Consider the following 22,411-nt stretch of genomic DNA (forward strand, 5'->3'; position numbering starts at 1 on the left):
GTGTGTGTGTGTGTGGACTTCATCATTACAATTGCATTATTTGCTTCTATCTTTTCTGTGTGTTTTCTAGTTTCGTTTTTCCCACATACTTGCTGTTTGCCCTTGGGAACATTTAACTTGTTTTACCTTGGTTTCCTCATTTGTAAAATGGTGATATAAAAGTGATGGTATGTTTGGAGAATTAGATGATTTCACATTTATTAATAAAATAGAACAGATTTGAGCATGTAAGGAATTAATATGTTGATATTTTCTGAATATATTATGCTTTCTTTTAAATAAAATTATCTAACCTGAAATATTTCAGTAAGGTAAATACATTTGTGAAGTCTAATAATTTTGATAGTAAGAACTAGGGTAATACTTGCACTCTAGATTATAGGTGCTGTATTGAAAAATGTTTTGCTATAAACTTAAGTCTCATAATTTGAGTCAAGGAATGAGCAAATGTGGTTTTATTGTGTAGCTATACAGGTATATATCATATATATAAATTATATATATATATATAATATATAGAAATTTATTTTATATGTATAAATCTGAAAATTATTTGTCTAAAATCAAGGTAGCAATATTCAGGAACAATGTGAAGGAGTTACCTAAAATACAAAAATATTACTTTCAGAGAAAATACTGTCCTTAGGAATAGTAGTAAGTCATATTAAAATATCTTTTATCAAAGTGTATTCTTAATGACCTTTTAATCAGATTTATTTTGGTTAGCTCCAAAAATTTTTCCATGCTTTTTGTTATCAGCATGTAGACCTAAAAGTGTGGTTGCAAAAATATTTTCAAATTATATATAATTAGAATCACTTCTCCAGTTTAAACCACTGGTTTATGGAACTGGTTATCACTCATTGTTACTTTGTAGACTGATGTTCAGTTCTGCATCCTTAAAATAGCCCTTTCATACATTCATCCATTTTCTCTTTCTCACCCCAGCCATTACCTTGTGAAGTTACATTCACATATACACATACACAAAGGCTTCTACGGGAAAAAACGTCAGTACTTTAAAATTGCACTGCTCCAATTGTTAAAATATATGATCACCTGCTGTAAAACACAGTTTTTATGATCCTTCTCACTCTCCATCTTTCCCTACTCCCTTTTTTCTTTCCCTGTGAATGTCTATGTGTTGTTTCCTGAAACTATAACTGGTAAAATTAATGTCCAGAACCTGAGGCCAGGGTAAGGCAGCAATCATGGGAAGCATGTTTTGGGTCACAAATAGAAAGGCATTAGAAATACTTGAGTAGTGGTTAAAAAGTTACATGTTTTCTTTTTTTAAAAAAAATTGCAACACACACTAGAGTTTTGAATTGCATTCTGAATTCTGCACTTCAAAGACAATGTTGCAAATTGGGGTCTTGACTGCTCTTTATCCGATTGCCATGTAAGTCTCCTTGACCATAGAAGTTTTCTGACGGGTATTTCTGGCAGTAGGAAACTGCTTGCCTTTTCCTTTCTGATCTGATCTTGACCCCTCAGTTGTGCTGCTAATGGAGCATGCCTACACCTTTCTGCAAGGAGGAGGGACACCTGTGCTTCTGCTTCTATAGATGTCAGGAATTCCATTATTGCCCTGATACTAAACCAGGTTCCCTAACAGTATTACCTAACATTTGGATTTCTGTCTGCTCAGTTTGTCTCAACTGAATCTGAACTTTTGGGAAAAGGTTGTTATCTATTAAGCCTCTCAAAATCCCAGTAGAGAATTGACATAATAGTTGCTCAGTAAACTTTTTAAAGCAAATTAATAGATTTCAGTAAATTGACCTTTGGTTTCAGGAGTATGCATGAAGACATTAGATACTCATGACAATACACATTACTATAAGTTTACCTGAATGTCACAGTGATACAAATGTTAGGGATTCTCTAATGATTACATTCAAACTTAATTAAAAAGTAATGACATGGTGAATTTTGCTCTTCTATTTTAAAGGTAAATTTTTCTTTGTGCAGTTTTTTTTTTAGTTCTGAACAAAAATGTCTTCTCTTTGATTAAAGGTTACAGATAAATTCAAAAGATCTGCAAAGAATAAAAGGAAACAAGCATACTTGAAATTTTATGTGGGATATTTATGAATTTTTAGTCATGTGGTGCTTTCATTTGGGAAGGATTACATATATAGGCAGTAGATTTCTAATGTTCTCTTAGCATGGCTTGGATAGTAGGTAGTCTAATGGTAGTACCCTCAAGCCATTGAGTCTGCTTATGATTTGCATATTTTTGCAGTGGGCATGGAGTTCTGAATCATTAAATAATCTGGCCATGTGCAGAATGGAACGTCTTAAGTAATTTTAAGAATTGCAAATTGTTTAGTTCCTGTTTGGTGGACAGAGCTCTTATATTGTTTTTAATTAGTGGCCTTAAACAAGCAAACCTATCATTGAGACCTAATTCAGGATACAAAGCAAACTAGATCAAATATGATCCAGGGGAATATATAAATGGTTACCCAGCCACAAAATAGTAAATCACATTTGTTTTCTTCCCAATAATCATGATGTAGGATGCAGCTGACTGGGGTTAGCCCACCCCACTCCCAAGCTGACATACTTGTTTATTCAACAGTGTCTCTGATTTAGATCTAAGAAGAGAATAATACAAAGCTTAGCAACCAAAGGCATGGTATCTGGTATCAGTTTAGGTTCCTTAAAACTGGTTTTGGATATACTTCTTAACATTCAGTATCATTAGAAATGTATTTAGTATTATTTAACAATGCATTGCTAGCTCTCACAAATATACATTTATTCTCTCTGCCCTTTTATTTGTGCATAAATGGATTTTTTTAATGAAGACCTTTTCTTTTCAGAGAAAAAGAGACTTCAAATTATGGCAAAGATGCTTATTGCTTTAGAACTAGATTTTTAAAAGCTGACTATTTTTAACACAAAATAGTCACAGGTCTGCTTTTCACTGTTTTGCAAAATCCACAAATATTGAATCCATTGCATCCTGAACTGCTGCAACATCAGATCCTTGCAAGTGCTGAGCCACTCTCTAGATAAGTGATTTTTAAAATATTTAGGCTGATACAAAGGAACTAACTATGAATCCTTGGTGATTTACAAACTCAGCAATTATGTTAGCGATTTGATTTATGTTTAGCCATTGTATTAGTGAGGTTTAAAATAAAATTCAGTTACTAAATGTCCTTTTTTTTTTTGAAGCTGCTTTTAAGTCCGTCTGTTCAAGGTTATTTTTTTACTTTTATCATTTTCCCATTTTTTGACATAAACAAAATGATTCTTGTTGGGCATAGTCATTTAAATGCAGTAAAACCCTTAAACATGCAAAAGATGACTTGACTTTCTTGAACAGTTTTTAACTTTGATATACCATACTTTTTCCTTATAACCATAAGATTGTACATCAATATACGAAAAGTAGACTCTTGCTGAAGAGAGAGGTAGAATTACGATGCAGGAATATAGAAAGAAAAAGATTCCATGATCTATAAGAGACCTGGAGGCCACATGACATCCTTATACATGTGGCTCTTTCCAAATCATTATTAAAAAGTAAAATGTACCAAAAATCATTTAAAACATTTATATAGGATGTTTTTATAGAAAGAAATATACAATAGTCTATCAGAATTACCTCCTTCAACCCTTGTCACCCCACATTATCACAGGAAGAACAGTGAGCTTAGAACAAGATGTTTTGAGAGAGAGGTTACAGATACATAACTTTTATTACAGTATGTTGTTATAATCATTCTGTTTTATTATTATGTATTAATCTCTTACTGTGCATAATTTATAAATTAAACTTTATTTAGCTATGTATGTGTAAGAGGAAAAGAGTATATGTAGGGTTTAGTACTATCTGTGATTCTAAACATCCACTGGGGGTTTTGGAATGTATCCCCTGTAGGTAAGGGAAAACTGCCCTTCTCCCTATTGTCTAAAGAAGTAATTATTCTGTTTACAAAGATATAATATGCTAATCTATGAAACAAATGCAAAAGCTAAATTTGAAATTATATTATTAAAAAAAGAATCTCTTATTTCAGGTTAAATTATTGAAAATTAGAAATATGGGGATTAAAGAATGGGAGATAAAAATAGGCTAAATCTTTAGGTGTTAACAAGTATTTTCTTATAGTGATTATAACTATGTATCAAAATTTTTTTTTTTTGGTAAATAATTATTTTTTATTGAAGGGTAGTTGACACACAGTATTACATTACATTAGTTTCAGGTGTACAACACAGTGATTCAACATTCATATACATGATAATTCTAGCTACCAGCTATCACCATACAAAGTTGTTACAATATTTTGACTATATTCCTTATGCTATACATTACATCCCGGTTACTTATTTATTTTACAATTGGAAGTGTGTACTTTTTTTTTTGTTTGTTTGTTTGTGAGGGCATCTCTCATATTTATTGATCAAATGGTTGTTAACAACAATAAAATTCTGTATAGGGGAGTCAATGCTCAATGCACAATCATTAATCCACCCCAAGCCTAATTTTCATCAGTCTCCAATCTTCTGAGGCATAACAAACAAGTTCTTAGATGGAGAACAAATTCTTACATAGTGAATAAGTTACATGGTGACAGTACAAGGGCAGTCATCACAGAAGCTTTCGGTTTTGCTCATGCATTATGAACTATACACAGTCAGTTCAAATATGAATACACATTTGATTTTTATACTTGATTTATATGTGGATACCACATTTCTCTCTTTATTATTATTATTTTTAATAAAATGCTGAAGTGGTAGGTATTTACAAGATAAAGGTAGAAAACATAGTTTAGTGTTGTAAGAGAGCAAATGTAGATGATCAGGTGTGTACCTGTAGACTACATGTTAATCCAAGTTAGACAAGGGCAATAAAACATCCACATATGCAGAAGATTTCTCTCAGAACAGGTGGGTTGAGGTTCTAAGCCTCACCTCTGTTGATCCCCAATTTCTCACCTGATGGCCCCCCTGCGACTGTGCCTGTATTAGGTTGTTCCTCCCTTGAGGAATCTTACCCGTCTCTGGCTAACCAGTCATCTTCCGGGGCCATACAGGGAAATGTAGAGTTGGTAAGTGAGAGAGAAGCCTTATTGTTTGAAAAGGTTAGCTTTTTACTTCTTTGCATATTTATACCCTGTGGCTTCTATGCCCAGCATTTGTCTTGAGGTATCTTTACCACTTGGAAGAATTATGATACTCGGTAAATTCGATATGAGGCACGAATTCTATTTAAGGGTTGTAATTAGGAAGGAAGAAGAAAAGCTATAGAAGTAGCAGGTGGAAGAAAACATGGGAAGATTGATTATTTCTTTGACATATCTTCTTGTAGAGTAACTTCAGCATGTATAGGTTTTAAGCTACTACTTAAATTGCGCACACACATTAAAATAATAGGAGTATAGTTACATAACCAAAGCATACCTGTAATTACCAGCCATCTCCAGTGAAACCAAGAAAACCAGTTAGGCACCTTAGGCATTTGTGAAAACTTATCTATGATATGATGGATATTGTCCAACTGAACTTGAAAAGTCTGAGAGAAATCAGACAAATTAAAACAACCCATTCCTGGGGACTGTTCACATCCCTTATGTCCTTTTAACAGTAAATAGTCTGTAGTTGTAAGATTTTGGAGCGCTACAATTTCCACTTCTCCTAATTCTTGATTGAGTTCCAACAGTATAGATCCAGTCAAATTTGTTGTTTTACTGTATGCACAGGCCAGCTTAGATATCTCCTTCCTCATTCCCATGGCAAGTCCAGGAACTGGTGGGATGAGTGCATCTACAGCTGTAGCAGTGCGTGGATCTTTGTTGGGGTTTTTTGATGATCATTTTCTGGCATGAGTCTTCCAGAGAGTGCTGATGTTGGAAGTTCTTTTTCATATTGTATCTTAGTTCATTTTCGGGGTAGCACAATTAGGCTTTGATCCTCTGTATAAACACAAACAGACCATTTGCCTACACTTTTATATGCCCTTTATACCCTTGCGTAGAACTCATTGGTTGTTACCACACAGGCACTGCCTTTTTTTTTTTTTTTTTTGGTATCACTAATCTACACTTACATGACGAATATTATGTTTACTAGGCTCTCCCGTATAACAGGTCCCCCCTATAAACCCCTTTACAGTCACTGTCCATCAGCGTAGCAAAATGTTGTAGAATCACTGCTTGCCTTCTCTGTGTTGTACAGCCCTCCCTTTTCTCGTACCCCACCAAGCATGCTAATCTTAATACCCCCCTACTTCTCCCCCCCTTATCCCGATGTACCCACCCATCCTCCCCAGTCCCTTTCCCTTTGGTACCTGTTAGTCTATTCTTGAGTTCTGTGATTCTGCTGCTGTTTTGTTCCTTCAGTTTTTCCTTTGTTCTTATATTCCACAGATGAGTGAAATCATTTGGTATTTCTCTTTCTCCCCTTGGCTTGTTTCACTGAGCATAATACCCTCCAGCTCCATCCATGTTGCTGCAAATGGTAGGATTTGCCCTTTTCTTATGGCTGAGTAGTATTCAATTGTGTATATGTACCACATCTTCTTTATCCATTCATCTATCGATGGACATTTAGGTTGCTTCCAATTCTTGGCTATTGTAAATAGTGCTGCGATAAACATAGGGGTGCACTGATCTTTCTCATTCTTGATTGCTGCATTCTTAGGGTAAATTCCTAGGAGTGCAATTCCTGGGTCAAATGGTAAGTCTGTTTTGAACATTTTGATGTACCTCCATACTGCTTTCCACAATGGTTGAACTAACTTACATTCCCACCAGCAGTGTAGGAGGGTTCCCCTTTGTCCACAGCCTTGCCAACATTTGTTGTTCTCTGTCTTTTGGATGGCAGCCATCCTTACTGGTGTGAGGTGATACCTCATTGTAGTTTTCATTTGCATTTCTCTGATAATTAGCGATGTGGAGCATCTTTTCATGTGTCTGTTGGCCATCTGTATTTCTTTTTTGGAGAACCATCTGTTCAGTTCCTCTGCCCATTTTTTAATCGGGTTATTTGTTTTTTGTTTGTTGAGGCATGTGAGCTCTTTATATATTGTCTGGATGACAAGCCTTTATCAGATGTGTCATTTTCAAATATATTCTCCCATACTGTAGGGTTCCTTTTTGTTCTATTGATGGTGTCCTTTGCTGTACAGAAGCTTTTCAGCTTAATATAGTCCCACTTATTCATTTTTGCTGTTGTTTTCCTTGCCCGGGGAGATATGTTCAAGAAGAGGTCACTCATGTTTATGCCTAAGAGGTTTTTGCCTATGTTTTCTTCCAAGAGATTAATGGTTTCATGACTTACATTCAGGTCTTTGATCCATTTTGAGTTTACTTTTGTATATGGGATTAGACAATTGTCCAGTTTCATTCTCCTACATGTAGCTGTCCAGATTTGCCAGCACCATCTGTTGAAGAGACTGTCATTTCGCCATTGTATGTCCATGGCTACTTTATCAAATATTAATTGACCATATATGTCTGGGTTAATGTCTGGAGTCTCTAGTCTGTTCCACTGGTCTGTGGCTCTGTTCTTGTGCCAGTACCAAATTGTCTTGATTACTATGGCTTTATAGTAGAGCTTGAAGTTGGGGAGTGAGATCCCCCCTACTTTATTCTTCTTTCTCAGGATTGCTTTGGCTATTCGGGGTCTTTGTTGTTTCCATATGAATTTTTGAATTATTTGTTCCAGTTCATTGAAGAATGTTGCTGGTAGTTTCATAGGGATTGCATCAAATCTGTATATTGCTTTGGGCAGGATGGCCATTTTGATGATATTAATTCTTCCTAGCCATGAGCATGGGATGAGTTTCCATCTGTTAGTGTCCCCTTTAATTTCTCTTAAGAGTGACTTGTAGTTTTCAGAGTATAAGTCTTTCACTTCTTTGGTTAGGTTTATTCCTAGGTATTTTATTTTTTTTTGATGCAATTGTCAATGGAGCTGTTTTCCTGATTTCTCTTTCTGTTGGTTCATTGTTAGTGTATAGGAAAGCCACAGATTTCTGTGTATTGATTTTGTATCCTGCAGCTTTGCTGTATTCCGATATCAGTTCTAGTAGTTTTGGAGTGGAGTCTTTAGGGTTTTTTATGTACAGTATCATGTCATCTGTAAATAGTGACAGTTTAACTTCTTCTTTACCAATCTGGATTCCTTGTATTTTTTTGTTTTGTCTGATTGCCGTGGCTAGGACCTCCAGTACTATGTTAAATAACAGTGGGGAGAGTGGGCATCCCTGTCTAGTTCCCGATCTCAGAGGAAATGCTTTCAGCTTCTCACTGTTCAATATACTGTTGGCTGTTGGTTTATCATATGTGACCTTTATTATTTTGAGGTAGTTGCCCTCTATTCCCATTTTGCTGAGAGTTTTTATCATGAATGGATGTTTAACTTTGTCAAGTGCTTTTTCAGCATCTATGGGGATGATCATGTGGTTTTTGTCTTTCTTTTTGTTGATGTGGTGGATGATGTTGATGGACTTTCGAATGTTGTACTATCCTTGCATCCCTGGGATGAATCCCACTTGGTCATGGTGTATGATCCTTTTGATGTATTTTTGAATTCGGTTTGCTGATATTTTGTTGAGTATTTTTGCATCTACATTCATCAGGGATATTGGTCTGTAGTTTTCTTTTTTGGTGTGGTCTTTGCCTTGTTTTGGTATTAGGGTGATGTTAGCTTCATAGAAAGAGTTTGGAAGTATCCCCTCCTCTTCTGTTTTTTGGGAAACTTTAAGGAGAATGGGTATTATGTCTTCCCTGTATGTCTGATAAAATTTCGAGGTGAATCCCTCTGGCCCCGGGGTTTTGTTCTTTGGTAGTTTTTTGATTACCGCTTCAATTTTGTTGCTGGTAATTGGTCTGTTTAGATTTTCTGTTTCTTTCTGGGTCAGTCTTGGAAGTTTGTATTTTTCTAGGAAGTTGTGCATTTCTCCTAGGTTTCCCAGCTTGTTAGCATATAGGTTTTCATAGTATTCTCTAATAATTCTTTGTATTTCTGTGGGGTCTGTCATGATTTTTCCTTTATTGTTTCTGACACTGTTGACTTGTGTTAACTCTCTTTTCTTCTTAATAAGTCTTGCTAGAGGTTTATCTATTTTGTTTGTTTTCTCAAAGAACCAGCTCTTGGTTTCATTGATTTTTGCTATTGTTTTATTCTTCTCAATTTTATTTATTTCTTCTCTGATCTTTATTATGTCCCTCCTTCTGCTGACCTTAGGCCTCATTTGTTCTTCTTTTTCCAGTTTCGATAATTGTAACATTAGACCATTCATTTGGGATTGTTCTTCCTTTTTTAAATATGCTTGGATTGCTGTATACTTTCCTCTTAAGACTGCTTTTGCTGTGTCCCACAGAAGTTGGGGCTTAGTGTTGTTGTTGTCATTTGTTTCCATATATTGCTGGATCTCCATTTTGATTTGATCATTGATCCATTGATTATTTAGGAGCGTGTTGTTAAGCCTCCATGTGTTTGTGAGCCTCTTTGCTTTTTTGTACAGTTTATTTCTAGTTTTATATCTTTGTGGTCTGAAAAGTTGGTTGGTAGGATTTCAATCTTTTGGAATTTTCTGAGGCTCTTTTTGTGGCCTAGTATGTGGTCTATTCTGGAGAATGTTCCATGTGCACTTGAGAAGAATATATATCCTGTTGCTTTTGGGTGTAGAGTTTTATAGATGTCTATTAGGTCCATCTGCTCTACTGTGTTGTTCAGTGCTTCTGTGTCCTTACTTATTTTCTGCCCGGTGGATCTATCCTTTGGGGTGAGTGGTGTGTTGAAGTCTCCTAGAATGAATGCATTACAGTCTATTTCCCCCTTTAGTTCTGTTAGTATTTGTTTCACATATGCTGGTGCTCCTGTGTTGGGTGTATATATATTTAGAATGGTTATATCCTCTTGTTGGACTGAGTCCTTTATCATTATGTAATGTCCTTCTTTATCTCTTGTTACTTTCTTTGTTTTGAAATCTATTTTGTCTGATATTAGTACTGCAACCCCTGCTTTCTTCTCGCTGTTGTTTGCTTGAAATATGTTTTTCCATCCCTTGACTTTTAGTCTGTGCATGTCTTTCGGTTTGAGGTGAGTTTCTTGTAAGCAGCATATAGATGGGTCTTGCTTTTTTTATCCATTCTATTACTCTGTGTCTTTTGATTGGTGCATTCAGCCCATTAACATTTAGGGTGACTATTGAAAGATATGTACTTATTGCCATTGCAGGCTTTAAATTCGTGGTTACCAAAGGTTCAAGGTTAGCCTCTTTAGTATCTTACTGCCTAACTTAGCTCGCTTATTGAGCTGTTATATACACTGTCTGGAGATTCTTTTCTTCTCTCCCTTCTTATTCCTCCTCCTCGATTCTTCATATGTTGGGTGTTTTGTGCTGTGCTCTTTCTAGGAGTGCTCCCATCTAGAGCAGTCCCTGTAAGATGTCCTGTAGAGGTGGTTTGTGGGATGCAAATTCCCTTAGCTTTTGTTTGTCTGGGAATTGTTTAATCCCACCGTCATATTTGAATGATAGTCGTGCTGGATACAGTATCCTTGGTTCAAGGCCCTTCTGTTTCATTGTATTAAATATATCATGCCATTCTCTTCTGGCCTGTAGGGTTTCTGTCGAGAAGTCTGATGTTAGCCTGATGGGTTTTCCTTTATAGTTGACCTTTTTCTCTCTAGCTGCCTTTAAAACTCTTTCCTTGTCCTTGATCTTTGCCATTTTAATTATTATGTGTCTTGGTGTTGTCCTCCTTGGATCCTTTCTGTTGGGGGTTCTGTGTATTTCCGTGGTCTGTTCGATTATTTCCTCCCCCAGTTTGGGGAAGTTTTCAGCAATTATTTCTTCAAAGACACTTTCTATCCCTTTTCCTCTCACTTCTTCTTCTGGTACCCCTGTAATACAGATATTGTTCCTTTTGGATTGGTCACATGGTTCTCTTAATGTTGTTTCATTCCTGGAGATCCTTTTGTCTCTCTCTATGTCAGCTTTAATGTGTTCCTGCTCTCTGGTTTCAATTCCATCAATGGCCTCTTGCATCTTATCCATTCTGCTTATAAACCCTTCCAGAGTTTGTTTCATTTCTGTGATCTCCTTTCTGGCATCTGTGATCTCCGTCCGGACTTCATCCCGTTTCTCTTGCGTATTTCTCTGCATCTCTGTCAGCATGTTTATGATTCTTATTTTGAATTCTTTGTCAGGAAGACTGGTTAGGTCTGTCTCCTTCTCTGGTGTTGTCTCTGTGATCTTTGTTTGCCTGTAGCTTTGCCTTTTCATGGTGATAGGAATAGTCTGCAGAGCTGGGACGAGTGACGGCTGGAAGGACTTCCTTTCTTGTTGGTTTGTGGCCCTCCTCTCCTGGGAGAACAGCGGCCTCTAGTGGCTTGTGCTGCGCAGCTGCGCGCAGACAGGGTTTCTGCTTCCTGCCCGGTTGCTATGGAGTTAATCTCCGCTGTTGCTGTGGGCGTGGCCTGGCTCGGGCAGCTGCTCCAAAGTGGTGGAGTCGCGTTGGAGGGGGAGCTGCTGGGAGGCTATTTATCTCCGTAAGGGGCCTCCCTGCTCCCTGCAGCCCAGGGGTTAGGGTGCCCAGAGATCCCGGATTCCCTACCTCTGGATTAAGTGTCCCGCCCTGCCCCTTTAAGACTTCCAAAAAGCACCCGCCAAAACAAAACAACGACCAAAAAAAAAAAAAAATTTTTAATTAAAAAATAAATAAATAAATAAAGGTGTCCACTCGTTTTTCTTTATTCTCCGGCGACAGCCTCAGGCATCTGCTCACTGGTCTTGCTGCCCTGTTTCCCTAGTATTGGGGTCCCTATCCCTTTAAGACTTCCAAAAAGCGCTCGCCGAAACAAAACAGAAAAAAAATAAATAAATAAAAATCAATTGGTCACTTGCTTTTCTTATGTCCTCTGTCGCCCAGCCTCCAGTGCCCGCTCACTGTTCTTGCTGCCCTGTTTTCCTAGTATCAAGGGCCCTGCACTCTGGCCCGGATGGCTGGGGCTGGGTGTTCGGCAGTCCTGGGCTCCGTCTCCCTCCCGCTCTGCCTGCTCTTCTCCCGCCGGGAGCTGGGGGGAGGGGCGCTCGGCTCCCGCGGGGCCGGGGCTTGTATCTCACCCCCTTCGCGAGGCGCTGGGTTCTCTCAGGTGCGGATGTGGTCTGGATATTGTCCTGTGTCCTCTGGTCTTTATTCTAGGAAGGGTTGTCTTTGTTATATTTTCATAGATATATGTTGTTTTGGGAGGAGATTTCCGCTGCTCTACTCACGCCGCCATCTTCCGATCTTCTCTGTATCAAAATTTTATACTTCAAACTTGTACAAAAGGGAGCAATCATAAACATATGTACTTACTGAAACTAAAACCTCAGATTTTCCAATCAGAAATTATATAGGCCACAATGCAAGCATAATTTAACAACAAATATATAATAAACCCTATGAAATGGACATCAAAATAATTCTCCTAAATAACTGCCGGTCAGTTATTTTTTTATCTTTTATAGCAAAATTGCCTTACAGCAAATTAGTTCTGTGGTGAAAATCTTTGCAGTGAAAATGTGCGTGAAACCATAGTAGGTGAAGTGGGGCGTGGTGGATAGTGGGTTGCTCCCTTCTGATGCTGTCCCTTATGGTAGAGGCCGAAAGCCTAAGGAGTCATTCCCTGAGGCCCCTTGCAGCATGGATTCTGGGTGCCAGTTAGGATCTACACTTGCCTGAGACTTAGAGGCAGAGGCAGAGCAGAAGCCCTGGGTCATCCTCCTGTGTTTTTGCTCCTGGGGTTGGCCAATGAGCCTGCTGGGCCGAAAGCAGCTGCGTCTGAGATGGTATCCACGCCAGAGCACAGTCACCGGACTCCAAGCTGCAAAGGGCAGATGACCCAGTGGCCACTTTTTTCCAGTCCTGGTTTTCTTTCCCCAGTTATACCGAAACTCCCCCATCTTCCAGACAGTGGCGGAGGAATTAGAGCCTGTGCTGGCAAGTTCGCCTGTGTTTGGGGCCATCCTTGGGGATCCAGGATGGAATTCTTGCCTCCAGAATCTTAAATATTTGATAAACACCTTTCTTGTATTAAATTCCTTTCTTCTTAAGATTCATATACTTTCCTTCACTGAACACAGAATGATACAGTGATCTTAAATATGTCCATTCATTTATATAGTCCGTATTTACTCAGGGTTTGAAATTTCCTGGGCACTGTTCTGGGTACTTGGGATACATGAGTGAACAAAACAGAGATCTTTGCCCCTGAGCAGTTTAAATTTTGCCAAAGTTGTCAGTTAAAGAAAACCAAACATGTTACGTGCTTGTATACTACTTGAGAAAGGTTGCTGCTTTGTTTTGTAAAAAGTGAGAACATAAGTAAAGGAAGGCATGGGTCACCTAGTCTGCAGTATTAAATAGGGTGGTCCGACCGGATTGCCCTGAAAAGATGACAGGAGCAAAGATTGGTAGGAGGTGATATTGTAAGTCAACGGGGTATCAGGAAGCAGAGGGAAAGGCTAAATGGAGGCCCAGAGATTGGAGCAGGCCTGGTGTGCTGGAGGAAACAGCCCCGAAGGCTTCGTGGTTGAAGCAGGAGTGAGGCAGGGTGTGGCAGAGGATGAAGCCCAAGAGCTGGGGGGTCTGTCACTGCGGAATGCATCAGTCATCAGGACACCGGGTTTCCCTCCAAGAGAAAGGGGGGCGTTGCACCTTCTATGCAGATGAGTGCCCCCATCTAACTGATGGTTAGAAGGATCAAGGGCCACACGAGCTGCTGGGAAGAGGTTGCAGATGGGCAAGTAGGGTCCCGCCAGGGAAGCGATTACCGCAGCCGAGGAGAGGGCACCAGCTGGGATCCCCCCGCGGGGAGGGCAGAGGCGGTGTGGTCACCTCCAGACGGCCGAGTTTGCTTTCGTGTTCCACTTTCCTGTGCTTTCAAGTTCTCTGCAACAAGCATGCTTTACTTTAGTACAAGTGCTTTTATGAATTAACATTCACAGTTGGCAAAGGAGAGAAGGAAAACGGCTGAAAGAGTCAGGAATAGCCAGTCTATTTTCAAAGCATATGGAGGGAAGAAGGGGAGGGAGAAAGGGAAAGCCAGAGGAAAGGAGGGGTGTCCTCAGCCTCTGTGTGGCCCCCACCATAGCCAGTAACAGCCCGGAAGCTGAGGGACTGGCCAGAACAAGGATGATTTCTCGCTCGTTCCACAGACTCCATGTAGTTGGTGGGCAGGGAGCTCAGCTCCACGTCCCGTGCTCACTCAGGGCCGTGTGGACGAGGTACCCCAGTTTCATGCTGGGAAGCCACCGTCTCAGTGTCCTCCTAGGGCCTCCCTGCAGCAGGCACCAGCCCGGAGCTCTGCGGGCCGCCCGGGGGCCAGGACGGGCCATGTGCCCGAACTGACTGCAGCCCAGCGTGGGGGCCTCAGTGGGCATTGCCACCTTTCAGTTTCGGGAAGACCAAGAGTAAAGATCAAATGGGAAGAAGACATGATAGGAAAGGAAATCCGGGTAAGACAGCAGCGTGGAAGCCCTGGGGAGAAGATCCTCGCAGGACAGGTAACGGCAGGGGCGTGGCGAGCTGTACCACCTGGGTGACCGGAGTCAGAAATGTGTTCATGGAGAAGAGAATGAACTCTGACCCATGTGACTGAGAATATAAACGGAGGCAGGAGTGGTAGCAGCGAGCATACAGGTATATTCTAGGGGTTTGGTTGCAATATGAAGGGGAGACTTCGGTGCTTGGAAGGATGCTTTTATATTTTAAAGTATTTGATGATATGCAGATCTTAGTATACTTACAGATGTCAAGCACATACAAATACTCTTAAAATATGTGAAGATTAATTAAAGATACTCTATGTGAATGGGACTAGTACTGCCAGAAGCAGCAGTCGTGCTGCAGGGGACGGGGCGGGGTTCCTAGGAAGGGGAGACACACGGAGGGCGTGGGAGGTTCAGCCTCAACTGGATGAGGCACCTTGTCGCCTTTGTCATGCAGTGGGCGGCCGGAGGCAGAGATGTGGGCACAGCTGGGTGTGGAAGTTGGTGCAGAAAGGTGAGATACTGGCCTGGTTGTCCCCGTTCCTGGCGAGCAGTGAGGGCGAGGCTGAGGGCAAGGGAAGATTTGATGAGAAAGTCTCTTAGCAGTTGCAGGAGCGGATGTACCAGTGGCCTGTGTGGGCAGCCAGCGCACATCCACCTCCAGAGGAAGACTCGGGAATAAGGCTGGTCTTCAAGGGAGACATTTTACTGGGCTGCTTTTCATTTATGCCAGTTAAGAGATGTGAAGGCCATATTTATCATATGGGACATAAAACATCATTGATTATTGACAGAATAGATGGTTTGGAGGTCTTGATACAGTCAGAGAACTGTTGATGTGGGAATACTAGCATAACTGGACTCCATAGTTAGGACTCGTTGACCAGAGATATTTGAAACCAAGATTTATTATGACTAAGCTATTAACTCATTAATGAAACAAGAATCTTTTAGTGCCTATTCTAACCATTTCTGTGTTAGGTGCCACTTATTTGGCAGTGAAAAAAAAAACGAGTCCATGGCCTCATGAAGTGTGGCATTTCATTAGTGTATTAAAAACCAACACAGATTTCTGAGATTATATCATAACCTATTCCTCCTGCTAATGAGATGAGAAAGTGACATTTAAGCTGGAGCTCTAGAAGGAGAAGGATCTGGAATTATCAGGCCAAAAAGGAGAGATCAGAGAACTTTTCAAACCAGAAGGAGGGAGATTCTTTTGAGGATGAGAAACAGCTAGTGAGCTCTAGAGGTGATGTGGTGGGAGCTTAATTATCTCTGATAAGATTATACCATATTCTAGAGAAAATAATGATTCCAAACTTTTTGATTAAAATATATGACACTTAATTGCTATAGTATGATACTCTCAAAAATGTTACCTTCATTCATCCCTAGCAGTATAAGAAAAAAATGAGGTCTGATACAGGGAAATTCTGATTTGTGATAAATTTGAATTAATATATATGTGTTATATATAAAATACATATATATCTATACATCTATATATGTATAGCTGTATATATGATAATTTTAAAACTTGCACACACATACACTTGTGTACATCTAAACACATTAGTTGTGATGTTGCCATCTTTCAGTCTATAACTGGGCACACTCATTTGAAGTGAATATCCCTCTTAAAAGACTTGCAGATCTCTCTCTCTTCTCTAACATGTCAATGCAATTTTTATTTTCTAGTATATATTTTTTAAAAACTAGGTGATATTTAATTCTATATGGATAAGACTGGAAAAGAATTTCCATTTTTTGTTGCAAAGCCAATTTGCTTCCCCCACTTAGATTTTGGCCACTAGAGTCTGTTATTCCTTCGAGACTATAATTACCTTCTGTAAGAAATAAACAGTGTCTTGAGAATAGCAGCCAACAAACAATATTTGTTACATGGCAAGAGCCCAGTGAAATATCACAGCAACATTTTAGTGACATATTTCATGATCTCATAAGGTGATATATCTCAGGGATATCTATTTTTTTCCCAAAATTGTGCATAACTATTCTGCAGATAGAAATTTTAAAATGTATTCATGTATTTTCTAGTTAACATCCTAAAGCACAAATATTTGCAGCCTGAATAAAAACCTACTTTTTAAAATAAGTGCTTTTATCAACTAATTGTGTCTATATTGTCCAATTTTCCTCTTTAGTAGCATACTTTTTTCCTATAATTGAAAATATTCATTAATTCGAAAAGAATCCTAAGGGGTGATTAAGTTATATTTTGACTGTAATTTATGTAATTTCGGTGAACATATGAACTCTTCCAGACTTTTAGTAAACCATTCTCTTACTCCCATAACTCTATGCCAAAGTGAAGTGGACACTTGGCACGTGACCAGTTAATTTGATCAATGCAGGCGCCAAACACTGTTATTCAGGGAAAATGTCACTTGGCAGCTTGAGCAAGGTCTTAATGGACCACGAGGTCTGATGCAACTCAGGGATCGCTTATTCACCTTGCCTGAACTGAGCCTGTGAAATTCACAGAAAAGGGGAGGAGTCAGACATAAGAACTCACACAAATTTTTCCAACTATTATTTCTTATAAACCTGTGATCAGATGGACTGATACGTATACATATGTAATAATATGCATGCTTTTCCTCACCTACATATGCAACCATGTAATAGCAGTCCTCTGCTTGCATGATTTGAAGTGAAAAATCTGAAAAAAAATTTATTTATTGAAGTAATAGCTAAAATATGTGTTGTAAAGTGTGTGCTAGCAGCTAACATTTATTAGTAATGACTTAACTCAGGAAACATTTTCACTAATTTTTTTTAAGCTTATGAAATTTTTCTCATATTTACAGATTGAAGTTGATTTAATAAAATGTTAGATATTAATCTGATTTGGGGATGGTTTGAAGCTGATCTATAGTTATTGACTGGGGAATGAACTATAGCTGTGTGTTTTAAGAAGTGGAAAAAAATCATTCTGGAAAATAGCAGCAAAGTCATAATTAAAATAACAAATTCCAATGATATTGACTGTATAACATTTTCAAGAAACATTGCCACATGAAAGAATTTAAAGGGAAATCACCTTCTAATGTAAAAAAATTGCATTTATTACTACCCTACACTTGCAATAAGTGCATTTGTGCCTTGGGCAGAAATATACCATTTTCATGATGGAAGGAATTTTTTTCTTGTAATTGTGTTGGACGGTATTAGACAATATCTGTAGGTAATACTTGGATTTAAACAGAAATAACTACCTATATGTTTCAGTTTGAAAAAAGTATTTTAAGAGAAGGTATAGTTAAGACATGCCATATGAACAATGAAGAAAAAGCAGCAATTAGTGCACTGAATGCTTTGCATGTTTAGTGTAGGACCCTTTAACCCTATTCACATTTGTATGTGAAGGGTTCTATTTCAGTTTGCTACGTAAGCCTTGTATGAATGATCTTTAATAGCTGTACCATCGCAATGCAAAAATTACAAAAACTATATGTGTGGCCCCATTTTCCATTATGGACTGGGGAGGGTATTTAGAGGTGCCAATAAAAATCAAGAACATATTTGTACATTTACTTTTTCCCTACAGAGGCATAGGCCTTTTCATATAGCAAAGGTGACAAGAAGATGCACAAATAAAGGGCATTTATTGGTAGTGATAGCAGATGCTAAAATCACTGAAATTCCTGTTTTACCATCAAATGTAAAAAGGGAAGAGATTATAGCTACCACTCCTAAAGGTAAAAGTAACATGTATAGCAGGAGCTAGAATATATTCCCTGTGTGGGAAAGGTACCGAGGCATGTGTTCTCTACTCTGCTTATCCATAGCAACCGTTCCCACCCCTGACATAGCACTAATCATGTTCTATTTCAATGGACATTCACCCATTTCATTCTGGTGGAACAGGAGCACCCCACGGCCAGGACTATGTTACTTCCATAACAAAGGGCTCACCAAATTCCAAAAAAGTTAATGATCAGCTTTCTGTGAGCCAGTCCAGGCTGGCTCCAACCTCCTGGTGTTCACAGGCCTTGAGCTGCAGAGGTTCAGAGCAACTGGCAGGCATTTGCTGACTGTTTGTGTGAACAGCTAGCACACCAGTTCCAATGACCAGACCACTGCTGAGTGGAGCGGCAGGAAGGGGGTGTCACTTCCCTGGAGGATGGGCCACCCTAGCATTTCCTCTGGGCATCCAGCTCTGACAGTGTGGAACCTCTGCCTTTTATTCTGCCTATCCAAGCTTTCCGAGTTTGCCCTTTCCATCAGAAATGCTGTTCCTTAATGTCTGCACGTAATGCCATGTTGTTCATCACCAGCCCTCGAGCAAAGCTGATGATAGCGCCACAAAAGGGCCAACTTTGGTTAAGAGGTAACCTTGGAAACAGGTTCAGGGATATGTTTAGTTTTCGATAAGTTTATTTCCCCAATTTCATTTTAATGTTTTGCCTAACTTGGGCCTACAATACCTAGAAACACCAACACAGAGTAAAAAAGAGATAAAACCCCTAAATATTCAGTATTAAAGGGTTTATTTATGTGCCTGAATTAGTCACCACATTAAATGGCTTTATGGTTCCAGACTCCTTTTGAAAGCACCTTAATGTACTAATTTATGTTAACCCATAGGATAATTTGATCATACCATTAGGTAATAGACACTGATTTCTGGATATGGAGGCTATCTGGAGAATTAAACATTAATAAATGCTATGAGTGGGTGTCTAATTTCTGTGTTTTGAAATAATCTGAGTCTGTGAATAAAATATGCACTGTATTTCTTATATCAGATTGAAAAACCGAGTTAGCTTTGTGGTTGTATATCTGCTTTTATTTATTTCAGCAGAAAGTATAAGGCTGAGAGGCCCACTCAGCGTGTATACCGGGGATCTCTCATCTTGTTCCCAAAGCAAAGGGTCCCCCAAAAGTGGCAGTGCATCTTGGTATTCCAAAGAAGAGAAGAATTTTAGAGGATGGTATTTATTTAATAACAATTTACACAATATTTTAGGAATGCTTGGATTCACTTCATTAGCAACAAATCCTTTTCAATCTCCACATTAGCAATTCGTATTTCCATTTGATGTATTCCTTTTGAAAAATCATTCATATGTAATGTATTGTAGATGCTGACAATGGTAGAAAAATGAGTAAGATGAAACCACTTCCCTCATAAAACATATGCTTCAGTGAATGTCCAGGCTAGTACACAGAACATGCTCTAGGTCTATACACAGAGGGGATTTAATCCAGGGAGCTCGTTGCAGGAGAACTGACGAGCTGAGAAGCTAAGCAAGCTGCTGCAGGGTAGGGCACAGATCAGCAACAGAAGGCAGAGGCTGCTGGGGTAGAGAAAAGCAGTAATAGTCTGAAACAGTGTTGCCAAACCCTGTGGCTGGAGCTCTCTGGTAAGAACTAAAATGTGGTCCATCCTTCCCTTCACAGAGGGAAGGTCTGCCAGGAGTTAGAGCCACAGGGGATGTGCTGCTGCATGAGAGGCAAGCTAGACAGAGCAGGAGGAGAGGAGCACGGCATGCCCCCCCTGCACCTGCCCGCTAGGGTCCTGCCAGCATCGCTCATTGGCAGAAGCTACCTGGAAGCCCCCGGCAAGGGGTCTGGTGAGCTGACTCCCCAGCAATCCAAAGAAGAGCAGGGCCGGGGGAGAGAAAGATCTGAGAGCAGATCAGCAAGTGGAAACGGCACCGTGTTCACGTGAACATTCAAACCTCTAGTGCAGTGGAGCATGGAGAGACTGTGAAAAGTGTAACATAACTACACCGGGGATAAATGGACGGAAGGCCTTAAACTGATAGAGTAGATAGCATCTGGTGTGGTCAAGATTAAAGCGAACACATTGCTTGTCATCTAAACCAAAAGTGTGAAGAACGCATGGGGCACTTTGAATAATCACTCCATGACAACAGGCATAAACTGAAAAATATCGTACCTGAGAAAGACAATAGCGGACTCAACAATATAGCTGAGAGTCAAACTTGCATGACTGTGTCACTGAGGAAACTTTGGGCTTAAGGCCAATATCCGCTAATATGTCTCAGCATCATTTCTGTGCAGTATTACCGTAACCATTCAATCTTGGGGAATCTGAGCTGGGCTTGCAATTTAGGGAAGCTTGAATCAGGTTGGTTTTGACCCTTTTGAGTGGGAAATGGCAGCTGGACACCCAGGTGGATATGTAGGAAAAGATAACTAATACCACAAGTTAGGTGCTTCATTTGATGGAGGCCTCATTTGGTGTAGGGTCTTCGGATACACTTGTCACGTTCCGAGCAAGTTCGTCACTTCTCCTTCCTAGGTCTGGCTGTTGTTCCTTTTCATGGCGACTCTGTGCTCTGACTGACTTACTGCATATTCTCTACCACTCGGCATTATTTAATTCCTGGAGATCATATCCTATCGTACTTCATGCCTTTGAAGGCATTCTCTAACAATTCACTTAACAAATGCCCATGTATCTTAAGAAGCCTGCATTTTTCAGTTTTTATACATCTCTACATTTATGGATCATTTGAAATTATTCACTCCCTTTGAAAGAGTGACATCCTTGGAAAAAATATGTTGGATGAAGATTAACATTCAAAGTAAAATAAAAATCACCATACTTCTAAAACCTATAGAAAAACTGCTTACATTTTGAAATGTTTGGTTCATTGAACAAGTTGCAAATGGAAAGGGAAGCAATTATATTTTTTTCATGCTACTGTCTGGAAATCTCTTTCTTCATTCCTGACTAAAATCTAGGAATAGTACAGATTTTTTTGCATTATTATTAGGAGTTAATAAATGGTCTGTTCTAGCAATGGTTAAGTCCAGTCCCTTCAAATACCAAGGTTTCGATGTGTCATCTAGGTCAAAGCTGCTGCATTTCTTCAGTTTGGCCTCCGGCTAGGAAGCCTGCCGCGAGAGGGGCCACCATCTGCCACTGGGCTCTTTCCAGCATTGCTCTCCCACCCTGTCTCTCCGACTCCGTGGGCTCCCTCACTGTTTTCAGGGATGGAGTAGATGGCAGAGCGAGGAAAGAGGAAGGAAAAGCCCCACGGGTTGGTACGGTTGTTCGGCCATGGGTTCTTCGCTGGTCATGAATTGATCAAGCGCCGCTCTGTCTGCCATTGGGCATCTCTTCCCAGTGGCCACTGGCCACTTGCCTTTGGCCCTGCATCCCCCGCAGCCCCGTAGACACGGAACTCTTCTCTTGGTATCATCCCACCCATCCAGCTGGTCCTTTAGGGTGATCTTTTGTTTTGTTTTGTTTAATGATGCAAGTCCAGCTCCTCTCTGCAGGGTCCATTCCTGACTCATCCCATAAATTCATGCATTCTTCTTCCAGCAAATTCCCAGGGTGCAAGAAATGATCAGGGAAGTGCCGTCCTCCTGCCTCATTGTAACAACGGGCTGCTTTTACTTTTTCTAGTGTGGCTGAGACACTAAGCTGTTTCCCAAACTCTGAGTGACATGTGTTGAGGCGGTTTTCTGGAGCCTCCTTGATTTGGCTTCATGACGGGCCGGTGACCTACCTCTGTTTCCCCAGCAAAAAAAAGAGAGGAACTGCCTCAGGGTCCAGAGGATAAGCCTTTCCCCCGTCTCCTGGTCAGGCGCATCCTCCCATCAGACCCCCTCCAGGTGGGGAGGCCCCAGAGGGCAGGACCAGTTCTCTGGTCCCCCACGTTTTATTTTCCTTCTGGTCATCATATTTTTCTATTTGAGAAGAAGAATCCTTTGTTTATGGTGTTGAGCACTTAGGCAAACATGACACAAGGGAAAGCCCTGTTTCTCACGTATCTTGAGTATCTTGCTACATACAGTGTGTCTGTGCTGTATGCATATGGAATTGGAAGCATGCATATAAAACTGTGCATTGTGCTTTTCTTTTCCTCAGATTAGCTTTATTTTATGTCATCA

The 22,411-nt window shown here is 39.9% G+C and overlaps 1 protein-coding gene across 6 annotated transcripts in view; it reads left to right on the forward strand.

Moving 5' to 3' along the window:
* CCDC102B (coiled-coil domain containing 102B) overlaps positions 1-22,411 on the forward strand; it is a 289,345-nt gene that overhangs the window by 188,449 nt on the left and 78,485 nt on the right. The window lies entirely within an intron of this gene.

Source organism: Manis pentadactyla, chromosome 6 (genome assembly GCF_030020395.1).
Source record: "Manis pentadactyla isolate mManPen7 chromosome 6, mManPen7.hap1, whole genome shotgun sequence".
NCBI classification, from domain to species: domain Eukaryota; kingdom Metazoa; phylum Chordata; class Mammalia; order Pholidota; family Manidae; genus Manis; species Manis pentadactyla.